The following is a 13,699-nucleotide window of genomic DNA, read 5'->3' as shown; positions in this document are numbered from 1 at the left end:
ACAGCTTGTTGCTTTTGCCTTGTCCTCCTAGGTGAAGGTGTGGTTGCCGGTGAGGGATCTCTTTTTCTTACAACTCTTTTAAAAGTTGCAGGCATGTCACTTCCTGAAGAAGTACCTACCGATGATAGGTGAGTTTCAGGCTGTGGAGCTGCTAACTCCTCCTCTGTTATGCCGGTTTTCTTCAATACATCTTCTTTAATGCCTTTTTCTTGTCTGGACCCTTTCCTTACAAATGCCTCAACCTTTTTCACCCTTTTCTTTGATTGAATTTGTCTTTCAATATTCTCTGCACTACCAAATACTTCTTCCTTTGGCTCTCTGGGGGCTTCCAGAAGTGCTTTGGCATATGTTTCAACTATGTGATCATCTGTTTCATATCCCATCTCAGTTACCCAAACTGTCCTTGGGATGACCGCTTCCATCCAAATTTCATCTTTCTTGATGACAAAGCATATATCATCTTTTTATTTGTCTACAATTTTCTGAGATAACCTTACTCTTTTCTTCATTTTGGTCTTTAATGCTTGGAAAAAGTCATGAACATTGTTTTCCTTGTTCTCACCCATGTTATTGAATAGTTCAGTCAATTGTTTTCCTACCGGAATGTCATATCCAAGTTCTTTGTAACCTATACTGGGAACCTATTTTGTTATGTGTAGCATTAGGCATACTAACAGATTTCCAAATCTGAAAGTTCCTTTCTTGTCCTTCTTGATCTTTCCAAGGTTGTCAATTAGTTCATCCTTTAACCACTCACATATGTCAATTTTTGCATTATCTATGACCATGTCATAAGCACTCTTAATGCATAAACTTGAAACTGAATTAAGTCTATTAGCATGAGTAGCTTTATAACCTAATATCATACTGATGAATCTCACATTGATATCTATTACATCATTAACCCTTAGAGACCTTTTGTCAAATGTTGCACTAGTTAGGTTTATAACTAGGTCATTGGAAACCTTCTTGGTTTTATCTGGTCTCTTACCGGTGGTTGGTAACCCTATGATAGCTTTCACAGCTTCCTTGATGATCTTATGGATTGCATCTAACCAGAAAAACTCTCCATGTACCCTACTTAAAACTATCCTAATCACATCCTTTGGAAATTCAGGAATGCTAAGGATTTCTGTAAATCCTAGGGTCTCAATGATTTTGTGTTCATCCTTTACATTGTCGGTATTAGCACATATCACAGTTTTATACATGATTTTAATTTTCTCATCTCCTAACTCTTCAATGTTGCAGTGGATGTACATTCTGGGGTCTTCAGCATAGACAACTCCCTTAGGAATTTGAGAAAAAGCACCTAAGGTATCATCCTTCTTTGCTATCTCAGGAACTAACTGAAATACAGACCTAGGTCTTTTTATTACTTCAACAACAATAGGGTTTCCTATGTATTCAATTGCAAAGGTGGATGCCATGATTAAATACCTTTTACTACCTTGGATGGATGATTGCTTGGAGTGTGCTTGCTTCTTGCTTGAAATGCCTTAGCTCGGATTCTTCGCGCTCTTTGAAAAATTGAAATCTCGGTGAAATGAAATGGAGCCAAAACCTTAACTTTATAGTGTCTTTTTTCCATCTACCACATTAATTGCATGCCGGTTAAGTATTCACTTAACATTGTTTGCCGACAATAAGTAATTTTCAACTTCTTATCTCTAACCGAGGGAATAATTAGCATATGTATCAATAGATTGCCAAACCCTCAAGGAAATTTTCTTCAATTAGATGAAGAACTTCCTGCCGGTGGAGCACTACTCTGTCCTTCCGGTGAAGCATCACTCTATCTTGTCGGTGAAGCATTGATTGGTTCTATTGGTGGAGGAGTATTCCCAATATTTAGATCAGCTTTTCTAATCCATTGTTTTGAGAATTCTTGCTTAAACTCTTCAACTTTTTCTTTACCTTTTAAGCTAGAACTTTTGTTGTCTACCGGTGTTCCTTTACTTCTACAAAATTTAGCAGTATGCCCAATCTTGTTACATGCATAACAAGTTACATTATTCTTTTGAATAGCTTTCCCATAACCTATGCCAGTTTGTGTTTTGCATTGATTTGATAAATGTCCAAATCTTCCACAAACATAACATCTCACATTCATTCTGCAGTTTTTAGAGTTGTGACCAACTTTGTTGCATTTAGAACATTGACCGGTGGGTGTGTTGATATTATGATAATTTCTAGATCTACATTCATTTGCTCTATGACCATACTTATTACAGTTAAAGCATTTACCATTGAATTTATAAGCATTAGGTTATCTTACCAGTTTGCTGTGATCCTGAGTATTTGCAATACTGAAGCTTTCACCAACTTCAAAGCCAATTCCAGAAGTGTCACCTTTAGGTTTTTGATTCTTCAGCAAGGTGCCAAGTTCCTCTGAGCTTTTCTTGAATTTTTCTTTGTGTTGATTTGCAGTTTCCAGTTCTCTTTCTAAGATTTCTTTTTGTCTCATCAGTTCATTTGAGTCATTCTAAGGATGCATCAGATCTGTCTTCAACATGTCATTTTCATAGCTAAGTCTTGTGTTCTCATTTGCTGCATCACTTAGTCTTCTGGTCAAATCTTCTTCATTCTTCTTCTTGTCCTCAATCTCTTTGCAAAATCTCATAGTCATATCCTACATTTCATTTTTTGTTGTCATGTTCTCTTGTTTCAACTTGCTTATCATATCATTAAGTGATTCATTTTCATCATTCTCATTTTACAATTTTTCACAAAGTTCTCTTCTCTTATTTCTTGCAACAGTAAGATTTTCTTGAAGTGCCTGAATGATATCCTAAGCTGCTCTTAAATCATCTTCTAATTTGATATTTTTCAATTTTTCTGCATCATAGTCTGTAAGAGCTCCTTCAAGTTGCTTCATCAGATTTTCCATCTTTATTGGTGTCAAGATCTTCCTCAAGTTGTTAGGATTTTGAAAATAGAGGACCAGGCTCTGATACCAATTGTTAGGGGTCCCATAGATACTGAGAGGGGGGGGGGCTGAATCAGTATCTAACCAGTAATTAGAATTTCTTAACTTAAAACATGCAGAACATAATATAACAGTGTACCGGTATGCAAGAAATAATGCAATAAATAGAATCAAGAACATCCACATGAAAAGCATACCATAACACAGGATTTTAACAAGGAAACCCGATGTGGGAAAAACCTCGGTGGGATTTGTGACCCACAATATTCACTCATTGGCCAATAAGAGAATATTACTTACAATAGGGGCCTGCACATGTAGGAAGGCCAACTGCCTAGAGCTCACTGCTCAATGGGAAGTCACACTGACTTACAAATAAGGATTATACTAATCCAATAACTTGTACTGCTTCACAATAGCATCTTCAATGCCAGATTCAGTACCAGTTCCTGCTCTGTTCTTTACATATACCCTTTGACCTATATTTCGCACATTAGGTCTGCCTAATATTTTCCTTTATACTTCTACATCACTCATACAAATGTCTACAATGATCACCTTTATATATAAGAGTCATTTTACAATTTTCCAAGTCGGCTTACAATAATAAACAAAATATTGTATAACAAAATCCTGTCGGCCTCTATGCCGGTGCCGGTGTCGGTGTCCTGAGTGCCGGTGTTGAGTGTGATCTGCTGATGCCGGTATAATGTCTTTGTCGGTGCCATGGGATTGCAAGGTTGCCATCAATGACAAAACCTTCAATCACATACAATGTCTCATTGGAGTGTGCATATGCCAACAGAGAGGGGGAGAGAGGGAGACAATACACATACATACACACATATGTGTGTATATATATACTTAATATATTATATATTATATATTTATATATTATATATAAATTATATATTATATGTATATACACATATTATATATACAATATCATATTATACACACTCCCAAAATTTGAACAAAAGTAGCGTGTGCGCACTGTTTATAGTTAAGATAGAGCATACGCGCTTCTTACACCGTAAGTACCCCATACGCACTTTTTATACCACAGGTACCTCGTATGCACTTTTGATTGTTTAGGCTTGGAAATAGGCCTAGATGACAAAGCTACGGTTTGAAAGTTTGATTTCCCTCAATTTCCCTCCTTTTTGACGTGTTTTATTATATCAACTTAGTTTCTCGACTTTGTTATCATCGGGTTTACACTTCATCAAGTGGGTATTTATAAAATTTATACCATATTTTCACCCATCTTCTGAGCTTTCTAACCATATAATTTTTTTAAAATTTGAACAACAATAATATATTATTATTGAATTTGTTTTACCGGTGTCTCCATAGTTCTCACAGACATATGTGCACCATTTTTTTAATAACTTTTAATATACTTATCAGATTAAAAAAACTTTATATATTATTGTAGTGCACTTGATTATTTACAATTTTTTTAAAAAATTGCATTTTTGATATTTTTAGTGCAACTTATGCTTCATGCACGAACGGGTACCTAATTTTCAGGATGTGCTCGATTGGAAAAATCATTAAAAAAAAATACTCAACAAAAAATTACAAAAAAAGTGCTCACTCTTAAATATCTTTCTGCCAATGGATTAGTCAAAATACTAAATCTAACTATGACTTTTTTGATGCGCACGTCAAACACTATGTTATGTTTTTCAGAAAAAAAAAATCAGTCTATTTTTTGTGCACGAAGGATTTGACCCCCTCAATCTTATCAAATTTTGAAAAAGTTTAGTAGTATGGAAACTAGATTCAGAGTACTACAATATTTGTTCTTTGATTATCTTCATATCTTGAGTGGATGACTTTCAAATTTTGCCTCCAAGTTCAGGTTCACCATATTTTAGTAAAAAAAGTGTCCACTTATACCCCCCTTTTTGACCACCATCTTTGTGCACTTACCCTTGTTCAAAGAGAGTTTGTTGAAGTGGGATCTTTAAGCTTAGTGATCAACTCCTCAAGTTGTTTTTTGTTATTTTTAATTTTCCCTAGTATGTTTTCTTGTGTGCATGGGTATGTCTATGAATTGAAGGAGGCATTTGTTGTGCTTGTTCTTCAGAAGCATCTTAACAAGGAGGTGATTGTGGTTTTTCAATATTTTTAGATGGATTCTCAATTCCAAGAAATTAAAACAAATTTTAATTCAATAGCCTATTTTAATCTACAACTTAATCAAATTTTGACACTAAGAAATTAGAAATGCATACCTCTTCGACCCCCTCAATGTTGTGGTGGCATTTTGATGAAGATCTCACACCTCCAAGAGGGAGAAAATGGCTTCTCCTTTTGGTGAGTGTAATATATAAGAGCAAAAAAAATACCAAAATGCGGGTTGCGGTAGAAAATGGGTAAAATGGCACTATTTTTGGTTTTTATATTATGTTCATTTTGGCATGGGCCAAATAGCTTGATGGGGACCAAAAAAATTTGGCATATTTTTGGTCCCCCATCTTGGTGTATAGGCCCAAGAAAGGGCATGGGAAATCCAGAAGGAATAGGGATTTAGACTTGGTATAAACATCCCTAGGGAATCTAAAATTTCCCAAGGACCAAAAAATAGAAGAGGCCCCAAACTTAATCATGTTTGGGATTTTCTCAAATGGGTTTTTTATTGAAGCTAAGGGTAGGGAAAATTTGAGTAGGATAAACCCATTATGATTTATCGGAGTGGTTATAATTGATGGGAAATAAAGGGGCATGAAATGTCAACACAACGATTCAAAAGTTGTAGATGAATTAGCAGACATTAACAAATAATTCCAAATTTTGAACAACAAAAAACCCTTGGACAATAGTGCTAGGTGCCAATGTCCTCCTAGTTTTGTTCTAGTTTTTTAAGATAACTTCCTAAAGACCTAATCATGTTTTTGGCATTGGCATCTGCATCAGCCCAGTCTAGGACCCCAGGGCCCAACGCTCCTATCCAACCCAATAAGTTTTTTCTTGCAGTCATAGGTTCCTTTTTGTTTTTCATTTCTAAGTATGTCTTTCTATTTTGCATTTATGTTTTCATTTTCATGTGTTTTGTTAATCTTGTTCATAATCATCTTCTTTAACCTAGTTTACTACACAACTTAAATAAATCCCTATTACATAAAATCATAAAATAGATTAGGTGTGGATCCAGGACAATTTTTCTCTAACTTAAGGACTAAAGTCATACCCATTGACACCTATTCTAATTATTTATGGTGAAAAGGAGATTGATTCTAGATTAATGCACATGTTAGCCTAGGATCACATTTTTACCATTGCATGAACAACCATATTATGCAAAGATCAAATTCAAATCCTTAAAAATGAATGGTGGTGGAGATAATATAAATAAATTTATTTACGAACTTTTATTTTAAAAAAACATATAACATATTAACATAAACTTAAAACATAAAAAATAAAAAAATAAGAGAGAGAGAGAGAGAGAGAGAGAGAGAGAGAGAGAGAGAGAGAGAGAGAGAGAGAGAGAGAGAGAGAGATTGATCACTATTATGCCTTTAGGCTATACAATTTTATCCATATACAATGACCACCATGTTTTTCTTTTGAAAGAAACAAGACTAGTAAGACCAATATCACTATCTTCTATAGTAGAAAAGAAAATCAATTCAACCTTTATTTTGAAAGAAGCTTTCTAGAAGAAACAACAAAGTGTAAACACCTTGAGATTGACTTCATCAACAAGCTTAGTTGGGAAATTTACAAAAGGAAGACAATATTGGGAGGTAGGAGCTTTTCCCCCTTCAAAATAGATGTAGATCTATGTGGAGCTAAGGGACTAGAAATTATTCAAATTTTATTTGGGTTATCAATAATTTTGTTAATATTGCATTTGCGTGAAATATGGCTAGCAAATCTTCAAACACTAGATGTAAGCAAATGGAGATAATCCAAAAAGTTATGATCACAAACAAGTTCAAATTAAACATGTTGGTCTCCTACTAGATTCTTCTAACTAAAATACATAGAGTTACTATTGAAGCTAGTTCTACATATAGTATACCACTTAAGATATTTGAAAAAAAAAAAGAGCATATGGAGGAAAATAAATGGCCAAGGTTGTCTTTAAAGAGGTTTTCGATGAGAGAGAGAAGCCATGGATGCTATAAAACATCAGGTGGATAAATAAATTGCACATTCACTTGAATGTGTGTACTAGTAATAGAAAATTGATAAAGGCATTTGTCGTACATAAGTTTCACAAGTCAAAGAAAGAACAAATATCAACTTGAGAAATATAAGCATGCTTCCAACCATCAACAAACATAAAACTATTTAGGGGCCAATATCCTTTAGAGAGAAAAGACTCTCATAGTTCAATTAAGTATTAATTCACATTGTATTCTGTTTGAAATAAGTAGTTGAAAAATGTTAGAAGAGGTGTGTGAAGAGAGAGCTTGTGTCTTTTGCATAAATGAAATAATGCAAACATAAAAACATATTATTTTGAAATATAAAGTTTAACAAGATTTATTCAACAAAAAAATGATTAAAGTCTATGGGCCCTTGGTCTATTGGTGAAGTTGAAAGGTTCTTAATGAGCTCACTAGGAATCAAGTCTTGCTAAGTGCAAAGCTCTGATATAAAAAAAAAAGATGAAGAAATTCTCGTGCTTCTATATCGAATAACAAAATGAATTTATAAACAAACCTCCATCAAAAAAAGATTTAAAAAATAAAAAATCATTATCAAATTAAATAAAATAAGATTGTCACTTTAAAAAACAAAAAACTATTAAACTCTTTTTAATCTTGTAAAATCTAATGTACCCTAAACTCTTTAACCTTGTGATGGTTAAAAATCTTATCTTGTATTCGAGAAAAAGAACAAAAGTTGCTAAGAAACAAAACCCGCTGACCGATATTTTGTTTTTCCGGTCCGGAAAACAAGATGGTCGTGCTTAATATAATTGGCCCGCTTAACAAATTCAAATCTCATCTAGAAATTCAATTGGTTAATATAATCATAAGATGCCGAGTTGTACAACATGCTTATTATAAGTGTCAAATTTAGATTACAGTATCAAATAGATCTGATCAGTCTATTATGGCGGGTCCCCCAGAATTCTCCTCCCTGTGAAAACAACAGAATGAATTCCACACAATATTATTAATCAATCTGGATCTGTTACTAAATCATTTTTCTTTATGTCAATTTTTCTAATGGGTCTGCCATTATCTATTTCTCTTTTCTTTAAGCTCTCCAACATCTTGATGATGGACTGTGATCTAAAACGTTGATTAAAAACTGGCATACAATTGAAAACCTAGCTTCTGAAAGATGTTTCTGACAGGATATTGGTAGACAAACTCATATACAATCGTAGCTGAAAACATAACAGTTAGAATTATAGATGTGAATCTGAAACATCGATGAAAAACTCACACACAATCAAATCCAGAAAGAACAACAATCAGCAATATAGATTGTATGGGTACATTTGCATGGTACATATTGTTCTTAATTTTTCAATTTAAAAATAAATTTTTGTTCTTTGTCCCTGCTTTAATCTTTGCTCTCTCTTTTCTATTCTTTTTTTTCTTCAGTCAATCTGGATCTGTAACTAATCTTCTTTTTTTTCTTTAAGCTCTCTAATTGATGGGTCACAGAGTGTGATATCAAATGTCAATGAAAAGCTCACATACAATGGAATCCAGAAACAATAAAAAAAATTATTTTCTACGTCACATTCTTGCTCCTTGTTCCACGCACAATCTCTCTTCTATCCTCTTTCTTTTCTCCCTCTTTTTAGTCAATTTAGATCTGCAACTATCTGTTTCTCTTTTCTTTAAGCTCTCTAACATCTTGATGATAGATCACAGAAACGTTGATGAAAAACTCACTCACAATTGAATTCAGCTCTCACACAACAACCAACATTATAGATCATCAAAATCTAATATCATGAGTTCCTTCCTACATTTGCATGGAGTGTTCTTGACTTTCTAAACCTGACAACATATTGGCTCTGCTCTACCTGATGATGTGACTAAATTTAATCTCTCCCCACAAATTTGTTCTAAATATTTAACAAGTATCTTTATCCAATCAACATCTGCCACCCGAAATAAAGTTATCCCTTTCCCTTTCAAACTACAGAATTCTGCAAATTTCCCTTTCAAAACCACAGAATTCTGCAAAACAGTCCACAGTAAAAGCGTGAAAGTTTCTGTTGTCATCCATGGACAGGGATTGAATTGAGCCCATCTCATATCCTTGACACGTAATATGCAGTTGGTGAGGAGTCCAAATAAGCCCATCTCCATCACGAACCAATCAGAAGCAAGCATTGGGCAGAATCCTTATTCCACCAAAATGGTACACTATTCAAATGACACCTGTTTGTCCCAGTCCACCATTAAAGACAAGCCTGTCTCCCTCAAAACTTATGCGCATGAAGACGGGACAGTCTTTTTCATCCATGGCAGGAAACACGTGCTGACAGTGATCAGAAGGTGCCCGGTTCAGATTGTCCTCTCTCTGAAATCAAACAATCTATCCATGGCTTTGCACCAATACATTCTCTCCACATGGGCTTCTGACCAGCCAATTTTTCCAGCTATTGGATTGAATTCGGTACAATTTCACTGAAATTTATCCATCGAATTGACTGGGGCCTTTGTCGGGTTCGCTGAATCCAGACCAGAGAGGTCTAATCTATGGAGGGGAGTGAGTAACTGATATTTGGTAAAGCATATGTACCAACTCATTATTCTTTTACGGAAACTGGGCATGGAGTCGTGGAGAGAGGTCATTGGTGGTTTAAAGCGTCATAACTTCTTCTGTGGGGTTGCACACCCATGGTGGAGGGGTCTTATTGAGAATGGAGTATTGCCAGCTCATCGTTTGGGAGGTAACAAAGGACAAGCTCTCTGAAATATCTCGATCATGCTGGCATCACCATACAAAGACTTCTCTGCTCACTGGGCCCATGGTAGATATTGTTCTATGTTTGAGAGGATGGCGTTTTCTTTATTGTTTTCTGGATTGAGCCAAGGGAGGAGGACTCTGCAGAGAAGAGGAAGAGAGGAGGACTAATCCTGAAAGGAAAAGGACAGTAGAGCTTATTAATAATGGGACGCATCTAACCTGGTTCCAAAATCTTGATGTTGTACAACACATAACTTCCATGTTATGCTGATAGAAAATTTGTAGAATAGGCACAGAATGGATGTGGGACTCGGCAGAAGTGTTGCGGCCGCTGATCCTTCTATTGTATAACATAAAGGTTATTTTCGGTGTGTGGTAATGAGGTTGGGACGTTTTTGGAGCCAGAATAGCTATACCCCTAATAATGATGCCTCCATTAGAATTCAATCAATTGGTTTCTACATTAAAGTCAATTGAAAGGGAGAAAAAATACACCCTTTAGATAGTGCTACAAGTGTTGTTTTATGTAAATGAGTGAGTGAATAAGAGAATTCAAAAATATATCTTTTAGAGATAGTTACTATTGTTAGACAAATGAGTGAGTGAATAAGAGAATTCAAAAATATACCTTTTAGAGATAGCTACAAGTGTTATACAAATGATTGAGTGAATAAAAAAATTCAATTGAAGGGGGAAAAGACACAACCTTTAGAGATAGCTACAAGTGTTATACAAATGAGTGAGTGAATAAGAAGATCCAATTGAAGAGGAAAGAAATACACCCTTTACAGATAGCTAAAAGTGTTATACAAATGAGTGAGTGAATAAGAAAATTCAAAAATACATCATTTAGAGATGGCTACAATTGTTAGACAAATGAGTGAGTGAATAAAAAAATTCAAAAGTACACCTTTTAGAGATAGCTACAAGTTTTATATAAATGAGTGAGTGAATAAGAAAATCCAGTTGAAGAGGGAAAAGACACACTCTTTAGAGATAGCTACAAGTGTTATACAAATGAGTGAGGGAATAAGAAGATCCAATTGAAGGGGAAAGAAATACACCCTTTAGAGATAGCTACAAGTGTTATACAAATGAATGAGTGAATAAGAAGATCCAATTGAATGGGAAAGAAATACACCCTGGTGCTATACAAATGAGTGAGCGAATAAGAAAACTCAATTGAAAGGGGAAGAAATACACCCTTTAGAGATAGCTACAAATGTTATAGAAATGAGTGAATGAATAAGAAAATCCAATAGAAGGGGGAAAAAATACACCCTTTAGAGATAGCTACAAGTGTTATACAAATGAGTGAGTGAATAAGAAAATCCAATTGAAGGGGAAAACAATACACCCTTTAGAGATACCTACAAGTGTTATACATATGGGTGAGTGAATAAGAATGTGTATAGAGGTGAAAGATGCATCATTTCCCTCATCTCTTGTATGTATTCTGGATTTATTTAAGCACTCTTCTTGGTGTTGGTAGTATTCAAATATTCAATTTGGTTCTGTGTATGTTTATTTATGTCATCTCATTCAATATTTCATATCAATTTTTAAAATATAGATCAAGAATGTGAATAAATTTTTAAAAAATATTTCAAACAAAAATCAGGTAGTCTTAAAAGTGGGACATAGTATTGTGGAACAACCCACATGAAAGAGAGGAAAAGGATGCATTGTATAGGGCCTTGCCTCATTCAAACCTCATATTGGTATTCCCTCCTCCACAACATCAATGATGATGATAATGATGATGATAAAGAGTGTGTACTCCAAGCAAGCAGAGGCAAAACAAATAACATAAATGATAAAAACTACCTTAGGTATGAAAACCTTGCTAAAATCCCACACAAGGTGATGATGTAGTTGTTGGCAATTGACACTCATCCGGTAAGGGTTAATGGCATTTTGGGTTGTCATTGATGGCAACTCATCTCCAGGTGTAAATATTCTATCACGATTCATTACTTTGTTTTGTTTGGGTTAACTAGAGATCAATACACTTAGTTGTTGGCAATTGACACTCATCTGGTAAGGGTTAATGGCATTTTGGGTTGTCATCGATGGCAACTCATCTCCAAGTGTAAATACTCTATCAGGATTCATTACTTTGTTTTGTTTGGGTTAACCAACATTCAATACACTTAACCGACATTCACTTTACTTCACAACCGGCTAAGTCCTGATCCCAGTAACGTGTATTTGGAACTCGGTAATGGATAGGACCTGACTAGAAGATCTTATGGCCCCGATTATTTATTTCATGGAATTTATGGTAACATGTGAAGGTTGACATGATCATTGGGATTATGTTTGAAATTCATTATGATCCGACAGTCGACAGGTTTATACTTTCCATTAAAGCCGACATGGTGGAAGTTAGAAGGATATTTAAGGAGATCCCTTCAGCGATAGATTATACAAGTTTTTGAAATGCGAATTTTGGTTGTGAATTATTCAGGGATTATCGGTATGCATTTTGGTCAGCGATTAGAAGCTTTTGTGTGCAGTTTCATGTGCATAGCCTAACGAGTAGTAGAACAGGGCAGAACAGAGCATCAACAAACCGGTACACAGTGAAGGTTATCAGAGCATGAACCAAAACTTATCTAGCATGGTCAGATGCATCTTATAAGTTCATTCTTCTTGTACTTACTTTGTAATGTTTTGTAAGCCAATGAGACTTCTCATTTTGTGTTGAGCAGTGAGCTTTAAGCGATTGGCCTGATTGCATGTGCAATCCCCTTCATGTAATATTTGTATACCTTGATCAAGTATATAGATATTGTGGGTATCAGCCACACTATGGTTTTTCCCTTTGCAGGGTTTTCCACGTATAAATATTGGTGTTATGGTGTTGCCTCTTAATGTGTTATTTGGTGTATGCACTTTAATTTTATTTATTGTTAACTGATTAATAAGCAATAAGCTCAAAACTAACATTAACGGTAGAACACTAATTCACCCCCCCCCCCCCCCCCCCACTCTCAGTGTTCTTGGTTCCTCGGAAGAAGTCTAACCACTTGAGGAAGATCCAGAATTTAGAATCAATGGAAACCGGTCTGCAGTAGCAACTCTGGCTTGCTCTTGAGGATCTTGATAATGAGCAGATGGAGAACAGTAAATTGAAAAATGAACTAAAGCAAGCTAGAGAACACATCATTTCATTCTAGGGAAAGCTTTTAGTTGTTAAGGCTAAGAGAAAGGAACTCTGTGATCAATTGCAAAATCAAAACAGTGATGAGGAAGATGCTATGAAGGATCAATGTCAAAAACTCACTCAGGAGAACACTATCTTGAAGAATGAGATGCAATCCCTAACCATGAGGATGTGCAAGGAGATTGAGGATAAAAAGAAAAGTGAAGAAAATATAGCTCAAGCATTGAACGATAGATCTGATGAATGCAACAAGCTGACACATGAGAATGACTTGCTGAAACTTAAGTTGACTCAGTCCCAGAACAATGAACAAGAACTTGAAAGATAGATTATAATCATGAGAGATGACTTGGTCATTGCAAATGAGTACAAGGACAAGTTAAAGGATAGCTATGCTAAAAGTGATCAACTACTGAAGAATCAAAGAGATGCTAATGACAAGAGAGGTCTTTGTTATGAAGAAGGAGAAAGCTATGGTACTGCATAACAAGATCAATCATCTGGACAGCAGAATCATACCAACAATCGGAACCAGAAATCACTGGTAAGGCATCCTAATGCTCACAAATTCAATGGTACATGCTTTGTTTGCAATAAATGTGGTCATATGGCTAGTCAGTGCAGAAATAGGAATAATCAGAACAATACATCATTCAATAGTCTTGGAAATGTAAGATGACATGCATGTAGAAAATTTG

This window comes from Cryptomeria japonica, chromosome 1 (assembly GCF_030272615.1).
Source record: "Cryptomeria japonica chromosome 1, Sugi_1.0, whole genome shotgun sequence".
NCBI classification, from domain to species: Eukaryota; Viridiplantae; Streptophyta; class Pinopsida; order Cupressales; family Cupressaceae; genus Cryptomeria; species Cryptomeria japonica.
This window is presented reverse-complemented; position numbering follows the sequence as displayed.